Source organism: Phyllostomus discolor, chromosome 1, assembly GCF_004126475.2.
Source record: "Phyllostomus discolor isolate MPI-MPIP mPhyDis1 chromosome 1, mPhyDis1.pri.v3, whole genome shotgun sequence".
NCBI classification, from domain to species: Eukaryota; Metazoa; Chordata; class Mammalia; order Chiroptera; family Phyllostomidae; genus Phyllostomus; species Phyllostomus discolor.
Genome location: NC_040903.2, coordinates 128,635,602 through 128,654,571, shown reverse-complemented (window position 1 = coordinate 128,654,571; position 18,970 = coordinate 128,635,602).

Below are 18,970 nucleotides of genomic sequence, written 5' to 3'. Positions count from 1 at the left end.
GCCTTTTGGGAGTCTAGATGGAGATGGCTGTGAGGTTAGATGATATTACCCTGTGAAATTCCATGTTAATCAGGGACCTAACTTAGAGTGTACCTTCATTCATAATCATAGGAAGGGAATTTTATATTAGATATTTTATTATTTCTAATGCCTAGCACATATCTCTTATTCAAGCTGAATATAATCACATAGGTCTTTCTTAAATTCCTAGGTAATACTTCTACATAGTAGGTAAAGAAATGCTTTAATGAGTTTTTGTTTTAGAGAAAGAACTGGTTTGGGCTCATAGTATGCTTATTTTAGGGGGGTGTGTATAATGCAAAAATGTATAAAAATGCAAAAAATGTAAAAAAATGCAAAAAATAAAAATAAAAAAGAAGGAAAAATGCTATATATGTTGAAAAAAGCATTTTCTCCTAATTAGCAGATTGATAAATATACATATAAAAGATCTATCCGGAAGGTATCCAGCCATGCCCTATGAAAAATAGAGACATTCACTGAAGAAGATACAAGATAAAATAAACATTGTACATAGAACAATGATGCCTCAGTCCCCTCCAAAGTAGCCACCTTGGGATTTCACACAGTTCCCAACTTCCATCAGCTGCCCGTGATATCTTCCTGAATCTCATCAACTGTCTGAAATTTCATCAACTGTCTGAAATCTCTTCCTTTTCAAAGGTGATTTTAGTTTTGGGAAAAGCCACAAGTTTCAGGTCACCCAATCTGGGCTGTAGAGGGGCTGAGTCACCTGGGTGATTTGATGTTTCTCAAAAACCTCTGCAGGAGATGTGATGCATGAGCACACTGTTGTGATGAATCTGCCAATCACCAATTGCTCATAGCTGCAGTATTCTGAATCATCTGGATAGTTTCCATGGAGGAATGTTCAAGCTTAATGCAAAGTTTGATATAGATGTGTTGCTCTACTCACTCATTTTGAATGCAACAGTCACACAGTATATATATATGCGCACTCAGTGGTATCTGCCACTCCCACTGACTAGTACAGAGAAGTTGTTATTGTTTGCACATGCACATTCCAGTATATTCTCCTTGACTGCCAATTTACATTGATGTGGTGCAAACCATTCTCATTATATTAACAGTGGTTGGGCTTTTTCTGGACAGACCTCATATATTCTTTAGTTAAAAGATAGAATTTAGTGCTCCCTGTTTTGTTCACAAGCCCATATTTTAAAGGGATTAATCTTCTAATTTCTTACTTTTGAATACCTTCTGAAACCTTGTGAATACCTTGTTCATCAAAGAATACTTATTCTTTGAATACCTTTTGAATCTTTTCACCAAATATTAATCCTTCTTGACTTTGGAATTTACTTTTTGTTATGTATCATTTAATTGAAATCCCTAACAAGTCATAACTTTGATGGGTTTTAAATACAGCAAAAATATGTCTCTGAGAAACATATTACATTTCACATGATCAAACATTATTTCAGAAATAACTTGATGAACTTAAATTAGATATTTTTAATTATTCTTTATGTGATAAGATTTGTGTCTACTTTGTCTGAGGATGACTACAGAATCATTGGGGAAAAAGACTCTTTCACTTTGACAAGTTGTTTAGGGATTTTGTCCATGAAAGTAATGCTAACATTAAATACATTTCCCCAGGATCTATTTCTTTGTACATAAAGGATTTAATACTAAAAACTGCTAGAAAGAAATTGATACAATAGTTTTTGTCCAATGATGGAACATGTATAAGAGGCTTTTGGTGTAACAAAGGCCTATTCTTCTTAGGGGAATTTTTTATCTATAGGAGCTTAGTTGGAGAACTAAGGACCTAATATAATACCAAAAGCATGGTGTAACTAATTATCAAAAGTACAATATGCACCCAAAGTGATTCAGATGGCTGTGTACTGAAACCATACTCATGTTTGTAGCCAGTGACATTTCAACATGCATTATTATCACCTGTGAGGCAGTCTTCACAGGTCCTCATACATCATCCTCTCTTTACAATTTTCTACCAGGTTTAGAACTAATTCTGCATTGTGTTGGGTGAAAGAGCACAAAACCATAGGGCTCAGAGAATGCTACCAGACACCCTGAGAGGTCTTGGCCTATTTTTCTTCCTAGTAGAGAAAATGTCATATAGTGCTTAGAGGTATTTGGCATAAAATAATTCTAACTCCTTCCTGGTCTGAGATGAGAATCCCTGAGTATTTTAGCAGGCTTGGCTTGAAGCTGACAGAGAAGAAGAAAATAGTAAGAAAGTGGGCCTGAAAGCTGATTCATAGGGAATGCTAGAAAGAATGCCTTTGGCTCTTGCAGCTAATGGACCTCAAGGGAGACGATAAAGTTTTCAAGAGAGGCAGCAGTTTTTGTTATTTAGTGTTGATGGAGCACAGGGAAGTTCTAATTTACATATTGAATGCCAAGTACTAAAGGAATGAAAGAGATACAGCATAGCACAGTGAGAAGAGATTTATGTCGTTCTAGCATTATTTTGATCTTTAGTTTTGTAATCCTGTGAAACACTGAACCTCAGCTTCCCTGTCTATTAAATGAGCACTGGTCTGTATCAGTGGTTTCAGTGTCCTAGGGGTATTTTGGAAATATGTGGGGATGTTTTTAATTCACAAAGTGATAGGGGAACTCAACTCATATTTATTGGGTAAAAATCAGAAATGCCTAATGTCTTGAAATGCAAAAAGGGTCCTGTACAACAAAAAACTGTCCTGTCTATCTGGTATGACTTTAGAATGTTGCACTGAAAATTCATATAGACACACAAAACCTATTTATAATTTTCTGAGCTGAAAGTAACTGCTTTTACAGGTAACACAAAGTATTTTCTTGATAGTTTTAAGAAATACAGGTACAAAAATTTAACAGATGTTATAGTTTACAAGAATCAGTATGTGCATATTCAGATAAAATTTTAACTTGCTTTCTTTAGGGTTTTTCAAAGCAGTTATTCATCATCCAGAAATAATGTTCCAATAGCATGTTCCTCACAGAGTATGAGTTGCTGGTACTCTTGTGTCAGGCCGCATTGGCAGCAGAGGCAGTCACACTGATTTATGCAAACCTTAAGAGTCTGACTACTTGGTTGTATTAGTGTAGTTGTACCCAAGCATCTACACTTTAGAATACAGATTATTTTATTTTGAATTAATTTCCTGTCATTCTCTCTTTTATTACAGTATGGTATTATGCGCACATATTTGAAATGGTCTGTGGGTTGGTTATATGATCTCCGAATATCAACTTCAGTGTAATAATGGGACTATTATTAATGTTTGATATAAAAGGAGGTGTTGGCTCTGATGGGATTGATGACCACTGGATTAGATAATCTTCAAAACTGTTTCCTTATTGTTATCACTCTGTATCCCCAAATAATCTGACTATAGCATATTGCTTCTAATAAAAAGATATCTAAATTTATTTGTCCTGTTTTAGTGGGAAAAGATAACTTAATGGAAAGGAACAAAAGAATGATGAGAAAGTAACCTGGAATAGGGTGTGGTAAGAGAGCAGTAGGCCAGAGTCTAACTTCTCCTTTCCTTGCATTTCATAAATTTTGTTATCTCTGTGATGAGTCTGCTACTGGTTGTTAATTAGGGTTCAAGAAAATCTATGGTTTTTGAATAAATGGTTATTGAATATGTAGCTGAGATAAAACTCTCAAAGTTTTTACTTTTCTTGAGCATTTATCATGTCCTTTACACACACCAGTTTACAGCCTTCAGATATATTACTTCAACCTGTAGAATTGTCACTACAAGTCTTCATACAGCTATTGGGCAAATTCTTGGAATATATGGAACTTAAAATGTCAATATAAAATATTTTAATGCAAATTACTTTTTGGAATTATAAAATAAATATCACATTATGGATATTTTGTATTAGAGAAGGCAATATTTTATCATATTTCATGTCTTTGTTAAAAACTCATTTACTGATAGAGATCTTTTCTTTCCTAAGAGTCCTATCTGAATTAACTCCTTTATGGCACTGTTTTTAAAAACATTTTTGTTTTGAATTAATTCTGAACTTACCAAAGTGAACAAGAGAACATATTTTTACTTGACCATTTACCAAGATTCTCCAATTACTAACATTTTATGGTACATGGCACATAAACCATGGTTCATTAATTAAAATAATATTGCTATGCTACCTACTAAACAATAGAGTGTTACTTGAATTTCACCAGTTTTTCCACTGATGCCTTTATTCTGTTCCAGTACCCAATCAAGTATCCCATATTGCATGTAGTTGTCATAACTCTTTAGTTGCCTTTGACCTGTGATACTTTCTGTCTTTCCTTATCTTTCATGACCTTGACACTCTAGAAGAATACTGGTCACGTGCTTCATAGAATGCACCTCAATTGGATTTTTTTCTCATAATTAGATTGAGGTTATGGATATTGGGGAAGAATGACACAGAAGGAAGATGACCCAAAAGTTAGATGACACAGAAGGGAGATGCCCTTCTCAATGCATCATATCAGGAGATAACATGATATCCATATGTCATGTTACTGGGGACTTGACTTTGATTACTTGATCAAAGTGGTGTCTGCTGCATTCCTCCGCAATGAAGTTTCTGTATTTTACTTTTTAATTAATAGATTTTTTTGGGTGAGATACTGTAAGGCTATGTGTGCTTCTTAATCTTTCACCAACTAGTTTTAGCATTCTTCAGTGGATCTTGCTGCGGCAATTTTTACTGTGGTGTTGTAATGTTGATTTTTAATTTCTCTTATTTCTCCTACATTTATTAATAGAAATTATTCTGAAGGAATATTGTGTTTTTTGTTTTGTTTGTTTATTTGTTCAATTATTTATATTAATTCGTACTCATGGCTACTTATATTAGTCTTTGGATTAGAATTCAATACTATCATTATTTATGTTTTTGCTCAAATTGTTCTGACTTTGGCTATTGAGAGTGTTCAGGTCAGCTCCCATATCCATTTGAATTCTCTCACCTTAGTTTTTCTCTTTCTTTAAAGCATTTCATTATTTTTAGGTATCACAAGGTGCTTTAGGCTCAGTTAGTACTTTCCCCTGCCCCAGCCCTGGTTTTAACCACTTCTTCAAGGAGCCTCATTTTAAAGAAATATTTTTATTTATAACACTTGATGCCAGTCAAGAAGAATATATTTTTTTCAGCAGTCACTTATCTTGGACCTGACAATTTTATTCTCTGCAGGAAAAAAAAAAATCTTTGATTGGCTCTATCCTTACAGGAAATTATGGACTGCTAAGTGACTGCCTGTGTCTTTGAACATCTCATAGTTTATATTTGCCTGCTACCACCCTTTGTGTAATTGTTTTCATTTTTCCATTTTAAATTATTATTTAGAATTTTAGTCACTCACTTAATGAGCACCTATGTTTTAGGCACTGGAGGTAAAAGAAATACAGGCTATAGAAATGTCTCTGAGCCTATAGAACTCTCACTAAAATAAATGGCTTTCTTAAAAACCAAAACTAAAACTCTGTCTGGCAAGTGCATATATGACCATATCTTATAGCTGTGCTGAGAGTACCAGAATTGGTGTGTCATGAAAGCCCCTGAAATAGATTATTGAAAAGAATTCACTTGTTTATATCTAAAAAAATAACAAAAATAAACAAAAACAGATCTGACACAAATAGTGTTAATGAATCTAAACCCTAATGTAATTATTATGTATTTTTGACAAAGTCTAAGACCTCCTGGCTGATTTTCAGTGCTCTTCTGGATATCCATTCCCAGGTCTGTCTTCCCCAGGTATGCCTGTGAAATGCTGGCATGGGAATTGTGACGTTTATAACATTTGCTGGATGTGCTGTTTTTAAGCGGTGTGATTTAAAATCACTTAAGTATTTCTCTCGCTTTCTTTCTTTTCTTCCTTTCTTTCTTTCTTTCTTTCTTTCTTTTCTTTCTTTCTTTTCTTTCTTCTTGTCTTTCTTTCTTTCTTTCTCTCTCTCTCCTTTCTTTCCTTTCCTTCTTCCTTTTCTTTTCTTTCTTTCCTCTCTCAGTCTCGCTCCTTCCTTCCTTCCTTCCTTCCTTCCTTCCTTCCTCCTTCCTCCCTTCTTCTTCCCTCCCTCCCTCCCTCCCTCCCTCCCTCCCTCCCTCCCTCCCTTCCTTCCTTCCTTCCTTCCTTCCTTCCTTCCTTCCTTCCTTCCTTCCTTCCTTCCTTCCTTCCTTCCTTCCTTCTTTCCTTCCTTCCTTTCTTCTCTCTTTTTCTTTTTGGTTCTCTATTTGCTTACTTCCAAATATGAAACTAATTCACATACTAATTCTGAGAATTAATGAGGTAGAATTCACAAAGATATTCCCTAGTGGAATAAAAATTCTTAATATTACTAAAATTTCTATCAATGATACATGTCTTTTAGTAGATATAATAGGTAAGTTGTGGAAAAATAGGCAGGATCTTTTGAATTTTTCCAATTTGTGACATGCAGTTGAGCCTGCATATACCTAAAGCTGATCCTGAAGTGCCTGCTCACTTTAGTTACATCTTTGAACAAGGTTTTGTAATAATAGAGCAGGAATCATATCCTTTTACTTTTCAAAACATTGTTACTACTATGTCTAGCTAGTGATATTTTACTAAGCAAACATTTGTTGAATGAAGGCTCTCCTTTCTTTGTGAAAAATAATTTGTATTTCCATACCGTAGAGTGTATGTAGGGCACATATGAGCACATATGGGAGGATGCAGAAATAAAGAGTGGCTCACTTTTAACCCCCTCCAAATTTACAAATAAGGAAAAATACTTAACTGTTGATATTTAATCCATAGTATTTCACAAATAAGGAAATTATGTCACAAATTCAGGAAATTAATGAATAAATTGTGAGACTTTTAATTGTGTCACCCTTATACATCTTATATGTAATTGTGGTGATTTCTGTTTTGTAGTTTTGGAGAAAACACTTATCTGTATTTGTTGAACATTTATATTCCAGGATATAACGTATTCAAATTATTTAGTTGTTTATAAGAATATACTGATGTATGTTATGAATAAATTAATGTTTATTTTCACATTTTGATGATTATCTATAGTTTTGGTAATCAATTTTGAAGTGTTTCTTCATTAATCTGAGCAATCAAATTATAGACTGTGCATTGAGAGAACAAGTAATGATTAGCTTCCTTATTATACCACAAGGTAGCTTATTTTTACTTAATGAAAAGTCCATTTACTCCTGGTTAATGTTGATTCAATAAACAAAATTAGAAAGGTAGCAATAAGCAAGTGCCAAAGTAGTCAAAATGAAGCCATGTGATTATAATTTGCTTATTAAATTCTAAGGTGTTCATGGCTCATGATGTAGGGATATTTGCTGGAAAGAAATAAGTCTATGCTTTTCAAAAATCTGGCTCTGTAAATCAGTGTTCAGAGTGTGCTGAGGGCCTGGAAAAGGACAGTTTTTGGATAGGGCTCATAACTTTCACCTGGACCTCTTTCTCTTGATTTGCTTAATATTTCATTTGAATAAAGTATGCAAAGAAAAAGGGGGTTTTAAAGCATTCTAAATTCACCGGTAAGGCCATCCAGTCCAGGACTTTTGTTTGTTGGGAGTTTCTGATTACTGCTTCAGCTTCACTAGTTGCAATCTGTCTATTCAGATTATATGATTCTTTCTGGTCAGTTTTGGAAGACTGTATGTTTCTAGGAATTTATCCATTTCTTCCAAATTGTCCAGTTTTTTGTCATATAGTTATTCATAATAATCTCTTACAATCCTTTGTATTTGTTTGGTGTCAGTTGTTACTCCTCTTTCATTTCAAATTTTATTTATTTGAGTCCTCTTTTTCTCTTGATGAGTCTGCTTAGAGGTTTGCCAATCTTGTTTATCTTTGAAAGAACAAGCTCTTGGTTTCATTGATCTTTTGTATTTTTTTAGATTCTATTTCTTTTATTTCTGCTCCTTATTATTTCCTTTCTTCTACTTAATTTGGACTTTGTTTGCTGTTCTTTTTCAAGTTCCTTTTAGTGCCTGGGGATACAAGATTGCTTGCTACCTTATCTACAAATCAATAAATATGAGCACCACATTGACAAAATGAAGGATGAAAGCCATGTGAACATATAAATCAATACAGAAAAACACTTTGACAAAATCCACACCCATGTATGGTTAAAAACTCTCAGTGAAGTGGGAATAGAGGGATCATACCTCAGTGCAATAAAGTCCATACATGACAAACACATAGACAACATCATACACAATGAGAAAAAACTACATGTTTCCCTTAAGATTGGAAACAAAACAGAGATTTCTACCTTTATCACTCTTATTCAACATAGTACTGGAAATTCTAGTCACAGCAATCAGACAAGAAGAAAAAAATAAAGGGCATACAAGTTGTAAAGAAAGGAGTAAAACCGTCATAGTTTTGCAGATGACATGATACTCTATATAGAGAACCCTAAGATTCCACCAAAAAATACTAGAACTCATAAATGAATTCAGTAAAATGGCTGGATACAAAATAAATTTCCAGAAGTCAGTTGCATTTTTACACAGCAATAATGAACTATTAGAAATGGAAACTAAGAAAACAATCCCATTAAAAATTGCTTAAAAAATACCCAGGAATAAATTTAACCAAGGATGTAAAAGACCCATATTCAGGAAATTATAAGACACCAAGGGGAGAAATTGAAGAAGACACAAATAAGTGGAAGCATATAATGTGCTCATATATTGGAAGAATTAACGCCATTAAAATGTCCATGCTACCCTAAGCAATCTATAGATTCAATACAATTCCTATCAAGATACCAATGACATATTTCACAAAACTAGAACAAATTTTCCAAAAATTTATATGGAACCACGAAAGACCCTGAATAGGAACAGCAATCTTGAGAAAGAAGAACAAAGTGGAAGGAATCATGTTACCTGATATCACACTCAAGAGTGTAGTAATCAAAACAGCCTGGTAGTGGCATAAAAACAGAATATAGATTAATGGAATCTATAGATTCCATCTATAGATTAATGGAACCACACCTTTATGGTCAATTAATATTTGACAAAGGAGACAAGAACATACAATGAGATAAAGAAAGTGTATTTGATAAATGGTATTGGGAAAATTGGACAGATATGTGTAAAGACCACCTTCTTACACTATATACAAGAATAAACTCAAAATGGATTAAAGACATAAATGTTACACTTGAAATAATAAAAATCCTAGAAGAAAACAGGTAGTAAAATCTCAGACATTTCTCACAGCAGTATTTTTTTTTCTGTATATCTCCTGGGGCAAGGAAAACAAAAGAAGAAATAGACAAATGGGACTAGATCAAGCTAAAAAGTTTTTATACAACAAAGCAAACCATCAACAAAATCAAAAGACAACCCATTGAATAGAACATACTTTCCAATGATACATCTGCTAAGGAGTTAATAAGCAAAATTTATAAAACTTATTACCTAAAAAAATCAATTAAAAATAGGCAAAGGACCTGAATAGACATTTCTCCTAGAAGATATAAAAATGTCCACTAAACATAAAAAATGCTCTATATCACTTATCATTAGAGAAATGCAAATTAACACCACAATGAACTGTCACCTCATGCCTGTCAGAATGGCTATAATCAACAAACAGCAAGGGTTGAAAAAGATGTGGAGAAAAGGGAACCATCATGCACTGTTGGTGGGAAAGCAGATTGGTGTAGCCACTACAGAAAGCAGGATGGAGTTACCTCAAAAATTAAAAATGGATCTGCCTTATGTCCCAATGATTCCACTTGTGGGTGCATATCTGAAGAAAACTGAAACACAAATTTGAAAGAATATATGCACCCATATGTCCATTGCAGCATTATTTGAAACAGCCAAATTTGGAAGCAGCCCAATTGCCCATGAGTAGATGAGTGGATAAAAAAGCAGTGGCACATCTATACAATGTAATACTACATGACCATAAATAAGAAGGAAATCTTGTGGGCTGGAATGGGAGTAGGTGGGAGAAAACTGTACTTGAACAATGATTAAAATAAAATTAAAAAAAAAGAAGGAAATCTTACATTTTGTGACAGCATGGATGGCCCTGGAGAACATTTTACTAAGTGAAATAAGCCAGTCAGAGAAAGAAAATTACCATATAATTAAATTCATATGTGGAATTTAATGAACAAAATAACAAACATAATACAAAGAGATTTATAGATAGAGAGTAGACTGAGAACTGTCAGAGGAGAGGATGGTTATGGGGCTGGGTGAAAAAAGTGAAGGGTTAAGCAAAAAACAAACAAATCCCAAAAATCCTCAGACAAGGACAATAATATGGTGATTACTAGCAGGAAAGGGGGTGGGGATGTAGGAGAAAGCAACAGGGGAAAATGGTGGTGGAAGGAGATTTGACTTGGGGTGGTGAACACACAATACAATATGCAGATGATGTATTATAGAATTGTACACTGGAAGAGTATATAATTTTATTAACCAAAGTCATCCCAATAAATTCAGTAAAAATGGATCTAAAGAAAGCATTGTCTAAGTGTCCTTGGCATTCTATAAGAGGGTCTGAACATAAGATATTCAAGATTTTTTAAAATGTGCATTATACTTTATTTTTAAAATGTTTTATTGTTCAATTACAGTTGTCTCCATTTTACCCCCATTACTCTCTGCTGCCCTACTGACCCCTCACCTCCCACAGTCAGTCCTTCACCCCCTGTTGTCTTTGTCCATGGGTTCTTTATATGTGTTCTTTCACTTGACCCTTCCTCTACTTTCCTCCATTATTCCCCTCACACCTCCCCTCTGGTCACTTTGTTCTTTATTTTATGACTCTGGTTCTATTTTGCTGCCTTGTTTGTTTTGTTGATTAGGTTCTACATATAGAATAAACAAATCAACAAACAGTAAGTGCTGGTGAGGTTGTGGAGAAAAGGGAATCCTAGTGTATTGTTGGTGGGAATGCAGACTGGCGCAGCCACTGTGGAAAACTGTATGGAATTTCCTCAAAAAACCAAAAATGGAACTGCCTTTTCACCTGGCAATTCCACTGCTGGGATTATACCCTAAGGACCCTGAAACACCAATTCAAAAGAGTCTATGCACACCAATACCAAGAGCTGTGGTATTTGTCAATGATTTTTTTCATGGCCTTTTATTTAGTACCTTTCTCAGCCTTCAGTGTAACTCAGTGATAAAAAAAACAAAAATGCTCAGGGAGGTGAGACTGGGCTGACATTGGTCTGGTATAATGGAAGGGCAGCGTGTAGGAAGCATGGTTGTGTGCCAAATAAGCTAAAAGGATTTGGCACTGAGGAAGGTGAAGCATGTATTGGAGACTGCTAACCTTTAGAGGTCCCTCACATCACCTAAGAGAAAGGAAAATCCAAAAAGTTAACACTAAATGAGGCAAATATGGTCAGTAGGGAAGAGAACCTAAAGTCTTTGACATTTCTTACTATCTAGGTATCCTAGGGCCAAGTGGGATTATGGTACTTTCCCTTGGCCATTTGATTGAATACACCTGCTGGGTCATCACTCAACATTGGGATGTCTGCTGTCAATAGCTCTCCAATTAGTTCGTCTTTGCTTCCATTCTGATAACTGGTCATCTGAGGCCTAGTGAGTCAACAGCATCCTACTGTATTAGTCCATGGGCACTGCCTTCTCTCTTGCAGTTTTTTATACTCTGGCCATACCTTCATAAATATTCCTATATTTATTAATATAGTCCAAACCTTATTAAACTTCCTCAAATTTCCCTGTTTGATTATGTCATCCATTCTTGCTGATACTGTTATTGGAGGAAGTGCAATAAAAAAGGGTGACTCATGGGGCCCAGGTGCTCAAATGAGACATCAATTTGGATAAGAATCACACCATGGGAGTGAATTAGTGGTATAACCAGGTATAGAGGACTGAATAATGAACCCAAAAGATGTCTGGTACTAATCCCCAGAACCTGTGAATATATTGTCTTACATGGTAAGTGACACTTTGCAGACAGGGTTAAGTTAATAATCTTGAGATGGGAAGATGTATTATCCAGGTGGGCCCAGTGTAATTAGATGAATGCCAAGAAGCAGGAAGAGGAGGGTTGAACTTAGGAGGAGATGTGACCATGGAAGCAGAGGACAGAGTAAGGCTGTTGGAAGAAAGGATTATGAGCCAAGAGATACAGGTCAGTCTCTAGTGGCTGGGAACGGATTCTCCCCTGGAGCCCACAAAAGGAATAATCGTACCTGAATTTCAGAACTTCTGACTTCCAGAATTCTAAGATGATATGCTTGTGCTATTTTAAGCCTCTAAGTATGGAATAATTCATTAAAGCAGTACTAGGAATTTAATGCACCATGGAACAGGATCAACAATTGGTTAGTTTGAATGGATTTATTCATTTACATTTTTATAAACTTTGACAATATACAAAAATAAAATAGTAAAATGACGTGCACTGTTGTGAGATGTTTTTCACCTATAGTGGATATTTTTTGTTTTTGGCTTCCTGGCATCTGAATCTTCTTGCTATGTTTTAAGGAATTTAGCATCTTGTGTGTTCTTGGTAGAGGCAAAGCCTACCTCCTAGTATTAAAGCTGAAATTCCCGTTAGTTACTTGCCTTCTAAACATTCCTTGCAGCTGGGCTCCAGGCCTGATCCCTAGATGGGTAAGTAGATGCACCCTGCTGTTCTTTAAATCAGTGACAGAGCAGAGGGACCAGTCACAATGGAGATAAGCACTGCAGGACTGAGTTTGTGAATACCTGCACAAAAGCAGAGCTTTGCTTATAAAGAAGGGTGGGAAATACATGTTGCAAAACAAATCAACCTTGTCAGCCACAAATAGTTTTTGTGCACAATCAATAAGGCAAAGTTTATAGAGCTTGTCACACTACACCTGCCATACCTGAAGCATTCAAATAAATGCTTCCAATACTTATCACAAAATTCTTTGGAAAGCTTTGTAGAATACATAGAACTCAGGCTTCACCCAACACCTAGTGGAATAAAATATTTAGAAGTGGGGCCTGCTAATCAATATTTTTAAAAAACTTCCTCAGGAGATTTTCAGTATATCCCTAGTTAAAAATTAGCAAAGAGGTATGGTTGCAGCATTTCAAGTAAGATGGAATAGTGTTTCTGGTGAGATATGCCTCAGAATAGAATGAACATGAGACCTATTTATTAGAAATGGTATTATATGTATTGTAGAGGGCTGACACACAGAACCCAGAAGAAGTGACTTTATTATACTTCATCTAATAGTGGGAGTTTTAGAGCCACTTGACATGAGGTATTTTATTCAGAGGCTTACCAGGGTGTAATTTCCCACTGCTTCTCTCTGTTATGGAGGAAGTTAATGTTAGATGGTTGCAAATATAAATGTCTATCACTGTGTTATATACCTGAAACACACATAGTATGTCAACTCCAACTAAAAAAATAAATTAAAAAAAGAATAAAAAAGCCTAAATGGTAAAAGATGTCTGTCCTCACAAAAAGCTGTTGAAATCAAAGATAATAAAGGCTTGAGTTGCCCTTGACCTAGGCAGGTTGTCACTACTCTGAAATGTGATTGTTTTCTTGTTCTTGTGAGTTAACTCAATTCAGTGGTTTTTAACTTAACTGACACCTTCTTAACTGGCTGACATTATTGTTTAGCATTTATTTCACCTAGAGATGTAGAGGAGGGCACTGCTAAGGGAAACTGCAGCACCAACTGGAAAAAGTGTATCTAACCTTGTTTGCTTTGTGCATGGATAACCCTATACTTTCTGCTGATTATTAAATAAGTGAAAGTTAAAGAGGTAATTAAAATTAGTTTATATTTAGTGAAAAACATAATAAGATGAACAAGACAAAAGCAATCACACCAAAGGATCTCAAATTTGGAGTGAACATGACCACGTGAAGGGAAGCAAGTGCTCACACAAGGGTTTGCAGTGTTCAGGACATAAGCCAGGCTGTGGGGGTAGAAGGTAACAGAAAATGGATACAGCAACCTTGTTATATTACGACATTTTGTCAAATTAAAAATGAATAAAGATAGCCCTGGCCTGAGTGGCTCAGTGGATTGAATGTTGGCATGCAAACCAAAGGGTCACTGATTCGATTCCCAGTCAGGGCACATGCCTGGGTTGTGGACCAGGTCCCCAGTTGGGGGCACATGAGAGGAAACCACACATTGATGTTTCTCTCCCTCTCTCTCTCTCTCCTTTCCCCTCTGTCTAAATAAACAAAGCCCTTTAAAAATAAATGAAGATAAAGTGACTATTTGAAAAGTGGGAAGAAGCTTTTATATTTTGATGTGAAAAATATAAGGATGTTTAAATGCTCCTGACAAGGATTGTTAGAGAGGCACAGATGGCAGATGCAGAATTTCAGAGGAATTATTTTAGTGTAACTCTGGCAATGGGTGGAGGGGCAAGGATGCAGAGTACATGTGGAGGAACAGAACCTCTTTCTTTTTCAAGTCACTATGTATGAATGGTTTTATGAAGGTGAGGGAGTGCTTCTATGGCAGTATTTTCTCTATGTGGTTTATTGCTGAAAATAAAGGGAGAGGTAGGAAAACTTGCAATTTAAAGACACTGAAGAGAGTTTTAAATATCTTTAGGGTGATGGAGAAAATGTTACCTAAAGAATGGTAGTCCCATTTAAAGGCAGAGTTGAAGACATGGTTGAATTGATGACCACAAATTCATAGTGACATCAGTCTGCCCCCTAATCTGTTCTATGGTTTTCTCTAGCAGTCCTCAGGCTTCTGGAGGTAGGCAGCAATACACACCTACTGGGTTCATGCAAGTTTGGGTTTTCACTTGACAGGTTTGGGGAAAGAATAAGAGGTCAAGTTGAAATGATGGCATAGAAACAGGATAAGGTGGTTAAAAGTGGAGAAGGCAGAAAGACAAGAAGAGAGAGGCAGTACTAATTCAAGGGAAGAGGTAGCTGTGCAGAGAGACATGCAGAAACTTTATTTGGAGATTGAAATATGTGAATCTGTGATTTTTCAGGTGGCAACAAGATTCATGTGTGCTTAGGGGAATGAGTGGCTGAGGGGTCACTAAAGATGAGGTGGTCAAGAAAACAAGTGATCATGGTGTTGTGCCTCAAAATCTTCCAGGATAATATTGGGAGGGAAATTAGGATTAGTAGGTAACACCTAACTGAAAACTTTTTAGCAAGAAAACTCTTCAGTAAATGAGGAGAAAGGTCTAGGATATGTGTGAGGATGGCTGGAGCATGTTATAGCTCAAAAACAGGGGCTTCAGAGGAACAGGGGTTCTAATGAAAGTTATAGTCTAGAAATGGAAATAAGGATAATGGAAGAGTCTGAATCACTGCTGGATCTCAAGGTACAAGGGACATGTGAAACCAAACAGGCTCCCTTTGATGGCACCGCAGAGGAAAATACTGCCTTTACAGAGTGACAGGTTGCAGTTGAGGAGGTGGCACATCCTTTCTTCTCTCCCCTATATCCTATCGGTGGGCAATCATGACCGCTTGCATGATTACAATTATAATGTAAATGATGACTCCTAAAATTAGATCTCTAGCTCAGGACTGTTTTGAGCTCTCTCCTGGCATGTATAACCTACGGCTTATCGAACATTTCCACCTGATATTTTACAGGTGTCTTAAATTCAACATTTCCAAAGGCAATCTCACTTCTGACATTTCTTTTCTTCACTAATCTATAACTATATATTATTTTTCCCTTATCTGAGCATATATTCATTGATCCTAAGGAGAGAGGGAGGGTGGGAGAGTGAGAGGGAGTGAGGATGTGTGTGTGTGTGTGTGTGTGTGAGAGAGAGAGAGACCTATGTGAGAGAAAAACATTGATTGATTGCCTCTCATATGCACCCTGACCAGAGACAAACCCAGGTATTTATGTGCCCTGACCAGGAATCAAACCTGAAAACTTTTGGTGTACAGGAAGATGCTGCAACCAACTGAACCACCCAGCCAGGGCTATTCTGTAATTACTTAAATGTCACACCATCAGTGCAGTTGCCCATACCTGAATCCCCAGCAAAAACCTTGGCATTTCTTAACTCTACATCCAATCTTTCATTACGCCTTGACAATTCTATTCCTCTTTAATCTCACTGCTATGGCTTCTAATCTGGGACAAATTTTTCTTTTTTTTTTTAATGAATTAATTTAACAGCATTCTCACTGGTATCTGCATCTAGATTTTTCTCAAATTCATTCTCCACACTATAGCCAGAGTGTTATTCCAAAAGACAAATCTAGCCATGTTACTACCCAGCTTAAAACCATCTGTGGCTTCCCATTAAAGAGAAAGTCTGAACCAGCACTTTATCTTTATCTTGTATTTCCAGTAGAAATATTGGAGCCACATATGTAATTTGAAATTTCTAGTAGCTAACTTAAAAAATTAAAAAGAAATAGGCAAAATTAATTTTAATAATATATTTTATTTAACCCCAATATGTCTAAAATATTACTCTTGATATGTAATCAATATAAAATGAATTATTTTACTTTTGTTTATATTAAGTCTTTGAAATCCAGTGTATACTTTGTACAGCTGTGTACACATACAGCTCCTGTCGGTTTGGACTCAGCACATTTCAGCTATTCAATAGCCTCACGTGGCTAAAGGCTACCATATTGGATGGTGCATGCCTATACTCTTTAAAGCAACATACTAACTCTTTGCTCATCGGCTCCTCAGATGGTTGCTTATTCACCATTTTTATTCTCTTACTCTTTGCCCCAATCATATTAAATTTCAGGTTCTCAGAACTCTGGGTTTTGTACTTGTGGTTCCCTGTCTGAAATACAATTCTTCTAGTTCATCAGGATATTTTAGCTTAAGTTCCCAGAAACTGAGTCTGAAGCAAAGGTTAATTAGCTACTCTTTTACTAGAGAGTCTGACTTCAAGTAGCAGGAGTGAGAGACAAGGTGGGTGAAGCAGAGAAGGAAGGGGAAGGACAAAACAAAGATGTGAAATGGAGTCTCTGTTCAGGGAGACTACTCAGTCATTTCACACAGACATTTGAGAAGCTAATTCCTCCCAGCACAGTCCATAGAGTGGGGTAGGAGGAAGGCTTTATTCACAATCTTTCTTTTTTTACTAGTCAAATTTTACCTTATGCTCTATTAAATCCCCCATGGTTCAGAATGCCCATATGTAGTCACCAAGTGAGTTTGTACCCATTAGCTGGGAAGCCCCAGTGTTAGAGTTCAGAGATATGCAGGGCTGTGAGGCAGTTTGAGGTTGTAGCTGCAGAAAATTGGGCACAGCCTGCCAAGAGCTGGTCACCTTGGAATCAGCTGGAACAAGATCTGGATGAGGTTGAGAGCAGCTGGAATTGTGCAGAAGAAGGTCTAGCACATTGAATAATCTCTACTTATCTCATAGGGATCAACTTACATGGCACTTCCTCAGGAAAGCTTTCCCTGATCTTAAAACAAACTTAAATCCCTTCAGTATATTCTCATGATCTCCTACCCATGAGAATATAATACAACTTAAATTTTTTATAATACAACTCATCATATTTTATTGTTATAACTTGTAGTACTAATGATTTGTGTTTTCCATAATATTATATGTTCTATGAGGTTAGGCTCATGACTATCTTTTCCATTGAAATTTCCTGCATCCATCCCTCCTGCCCCCACCACCTGGCAGTGCTTCACACAGTTCTCTCCCTGATGTAGTATTAGATACTCAGTAAATACTTGTAGCATGAATGAATGAAAGTTTGAGTTAGTGGAACATAAAATCCTCCTCTTTTCCTCCTCCTCCTCCTCTTTTTTCTTCTTCCTCCTCCTCCTCTTTTTTCTTCTTCCTCCTCCTCCTCCTCCTCCTCAAGTAAGCCCTGTAACATTTTTTGCAGTACTGGTTTGCTGTTATCAAACTGTCTGGAGACAAGAAAAAGCTAAAGGAGAAATGAGCTCCTTATTTCTCCTTTGATTTTTAAATGATAGCCTTGCTGGGTAAAGTAACCTTGGTTGTAGGTCCTTGCTTTTCATCACCTTGAATATTTCATGCCACACCCTTCTGGCCTGAAATGTTTCTATTGAGAAATCAGATGACAGTCTGATTGATGCTCCCTTGTAGGTAACTACCTGCTTTTCTCTTGTGGTTTTTAGGATTCCTCCCTTGTCTTTAAGCCTTGTCATTTTAATTATGATGTATCTTGGTGTAGGCCTCTTTGGGTCCAACTTGTTTGGGACCCCCCCAAGCTTTCTGGCCTTGTGTATCTTTTTCTTTCACTAGATTAGGGAAGTTTCCAGTCATTATTTCTTCAAATAGGTTCTCGATCCCTTGTTTGCTCTCTTCTCCTTCTGGTATTCCCATGATGTGGATGTTGTTCCACTTCATGTTGTCCAAATGTTTCTTAAGCTCTCCTCAGTTTTTAAAAATACTTTTTTGTTTTTGATGCACTGCCTGGATGTTTCGTTCTACCTTGTCTTCTGAATCACAGATTAGATCCTTTGCTTCATCTAACCTACTGTTTTTCCTTCTAGTGTAGTATTTATTTCAGATATTGCATTCTTTATTTCTGGCTGGTCCTTTTTTATGGTTGCTGTGTCTTTTTCATGCTGCTGAGTATCCTTATAATCATTACTGTAAACTATCTGATAATTGCTTGCCTCCATTTCATGTAGTTCTTCTTCTGTAGAATTCTCTTGTTCTTTCCTTTAGGGTCTGTTTCTTTGTCTTCCCAAATTGGCTGCTTCTTTGCATTTTCTATCTAAGCTGTTAAACTAATCAGTCATTAAACTGATCAGCTGTTAATCTGATCTAGCTTTAATCTGCAGCCCAGCTGGCTTAAGCACCACAAGGTGGGGCAGAGTAACTACTGATGGGGCTCTCTTGCTTCCCCTCATGCTGATGCCACTTGGACAGGAGTGCTCTGCTTGAGGAAAATGGCTTCTGCTGTATAGGGAATTACTCAGCACAGGGATCCTGGTGGCAGTTCATTCAGTGCTCTCGCCAGAGCCACCAT